This window comes from Carassius gibelio, chromosome A2 (assembly GCF_023724105.1).
Source record: "Carassius gibelio isolate Cgi1373 ecotype wild population from Czech Republic chromosome A2, carGib1.2-hapl.c, whole genome shotgun sequence".
NCBI lineage: Eukaryota > Metazoa > Chordata > Actinopteri > Cypriniformes > Cyprinidae > Carassius > Carassius gibelio.
This window is the reverse complement of record NC_068372.1, coordinates 319,018-322,448: the sequence shown is the minus strand read 5'-3', so window position 1 is coordinate 322,448 and position 3,431 is coordinate 319,018.

Below are 3,431 nucleotides of genomic sequence, written 5' to 3'. Positions count from 1 at the left end.
CTTCTTAGATAAAGAAGTGTATCGTCTTAAGAAAATTGTCACTAAAGTTCAAAATCAACTGAGTAATAGCGACAATGAAGCTTGATTTAATGATGTATGGGGCCTCTCTCTTACTCAGTTTTCTATGGCTAATCTTATCCTGTACTATGGGTGAATTTCGCATTGCCTCTTTAAATGTGAATGGAGCCAGAGATGTGAGGAAAAGACTGGAAATATATGATGTAGTGAGACAGAAACAAATTGATGTTTTATTTATGCAAGAGACCCATAGTGATGATAAAAATGCTGTTGAATGGTTGAAAGAATGGAAAGGTTCATCTTTTTTAAGCCATAATACTTCCCTTAGTGGTGGAGTTGGTATTTTATTTGATAAAAAAATTGTTTCCAGTTCAGTTAAAATGGAAGAAATTATAAAAGGAAGAATTTTAAAAGTGATTGCGAATTTTGAAAAATATGGATTCATTTTTTTATGTATTTATGCCCCAAGTCAACCAATACAAAGAATGTGTTTTTTAGATACTCTTTGTAAAACTTTAGAAGAGTGTAAAGGGGAAGAATACTTGTTTTTGGGAGGTGATTTCAATTGTGCAGTAAGCAGTCTAGGCAGAAATCATATTGAGCCACATATGCCATCACGCAGAAGGCTCATTCAAATGATTGAAACGCATGATTTAAGTGAGGTATGGAGAAATTTTAACAAAGATGTTAGACAATATACTTGGGTTCATGCTCGAGATAACTTGTTATCATTAGCAAGGTTAGACAAGTTATTTGTCTTTAAACACTACCTTAATATCTTTAAAAGATGTTTTATTTCTCCGGTTGGTATTTCAGATCATAGTCTAATAGGATATGTAATCTCTATGAATTCTGTTAAGCCAAATAATGCCTATTGGCATCTTAACACAACACTTTTAGACGATAGTAAGTTTAAAGACATTTTTGAATGTTTCTGGATTAATTTTAAAGAGGAAAAAAATAATTTTCAATCTTTAAAGAACTGGTGGGATTTTGGAAAAATTCAAATAAAACAACTATGTCAACAATACACCCTGAATGTCACCAAAGAATTGACTAGATCTGTTCAGATTTTAGAAGCTGAAGTTTTGAGAATTCAAAATTCAACACAATGGGGCGGCAGTGGCTTAGTGGTTCATGTAGGTTGTCTACAAACCCGAAGGTTGGTGGTTCGATCCCCGGCTCCACCTGACCAAGTGTCGAGGTGTCCTTGAGCAAGACACCTAACCCCAGCTGCTCCTGACGAGCTGGATGGCGCATTGTATGGCAGACACCACCGTCGGTGTGTGAATGTGTGTGTGAATGGGTGAATGTGAGGCAAATTGTAAAGCGCTTTGGATGGCCATGTGGTCTGTTGAAAGCGCTATATAAATGCAGTCCATTTACCATTTACAAACTGGAAATCAAGACCTTATTGATGATTTTAAACAAAAAAAAAATCTGCTTTATCTGATCTGTTGGGGTTAAAAGCACAAGGAGCATTAATAGGAATACAAAACTCAAATGAGATGGATGCTCCATCCAAATTTTTTTTTGGGTTAGAAAAGAAAAACGGTCTACGAAGATTTATTAACGTTTTACAATCTGGGTTTTACTTTCAGATCCAATTGAAATGCATAAGAGAGCAGTCAGTTTTAATGAAAAGTTGTATAAAAATGAGTCTAAAGAAGATCAGTGTATAGAACAATGTTTCTTTAGACATTTACCCCAGATTTCTGAAGAATCTAATGAAGATCTTAATAAACCCATAACATTGGAAGAGTTGTACAAGAATCTTCAAAGCATGGAATGTGGTCGAGTTCCTGGAATGGACGGACTTCCAATTGAGTTTTATAAGTCTTATTGGAATATAATAGGTGAGGATTTTTTGGAAGTTCTAAATAACAGTTTAACTGAAGGATGTCTTCCTTTAAGCTGTCGAAGAGCAGTTCTCACTCTTTTACCAAAAAAAGGTGATTTAACTCATAACAAGCTGGCGACCTGTTTCTTTGTTATGCTGTGATTATAAAATACTTTCGAAAGTGCTAGCAACAAGACTTGGTAAGGTTTTAGAAGAGGTTATACAGTATTGTTCAAAATAATAGCAGTACAATGTGACTAACCAGAATAATCAAGGTTTTTAGTATATTTTTTATTGCTACGTGGCAAACAAGTTACCAGTAGGTTCAGTAGATTGTCAGAAAACAAACAAGACCCAGCATTCATGATATGCACGCTCTTAAGGCTGTGCAATTGGGCAATTAGTTGAAAGGGGTGTGTTCAAAAAAATAGCAGTGTCTACCTTTGACTGTACAAACTCAAAACTATTTTGTACAAACATTTTTTTTTCTGGGATTTAGCAATCCTGTGAATCACTAAACTAATATTTAGTTGTATGACCACAGTTTTTTAAAACTGCTTGACATCTGTGTGGCATGGAGTCAACCAACTTGTGGCACCTCTCAGCTGTTATTCCACTCCATGATTCTTTAACAACATTCCACAATTCATTCACATTTCTTGGTTTTGCTTCAGAAACAGCATTTTTGATATCACCCCACAAGTTCTCAATTGGATTAAGGTCTGGAGATTGGGCTGGCCACTCCATAACATTAATTTTGTTGGTTTGGAACCAAGACTTTGCCCGTTTACTAGTGTGTTTTGGGTCATTGTCTTGTTGAAACAACCATTTCAAGGGCATGTCCTCTTCAGCATAGGGCAACATGACCTCTTCAAGTATTTTAACATATGCAAACTGATCCATGATCCCTGGTATGCGATAAATAGGCCCAACACCATAGTAGGAGAAACATACCCATATCATGATGCTTGCACCTCCATGCTTCACTGTCTTCACTGTGTACTGTGGCTTGAATTCAGAGTTTGGGGGTCGTCTCACAAACTGCCTGTGGCCCTTGGACCCAAAAAGAACAATTTGACTCTCATCAGTCCACAAAATGTTCCTCCATTTCTCTTTAGGCCAGTTGATGTGTTCTTTGGCAAATTGTAACCTCTTCTGCACATGCCTTTTTTTTAACAGAGGGACTTTGCGGGGGATTCTTGAAAATAGATTAGCTTCACACAGACGTCTTCTAACTGTCACAGTACTTACAGGTAACTCCAGACTGTCTTTGATCATCCTGGAGGTGATCATTGGCTGAGCCTTTGCCATTCTGGTTATTCTTCTATCCATTTTGATGGTTGTCTTCCGTTTTCTTCCACGTCTCTCTGGTTTTGCTCTCCATTTTAAGGCATTGGAGATCATTTTAGCTGAACAGCCTATCATTTTTTGCACCTCTTTATAGGTTTTCCCCTCTCTAATCAACTTTTTAATCAAAGTACGCTGTTCTTCTGAACAATGTCTTGAACGACCCATTTTCCTCAGCTTTCAAAAGCATGTTCAACAAGTGTTGGCTTCATCCTTAAATAGGGGC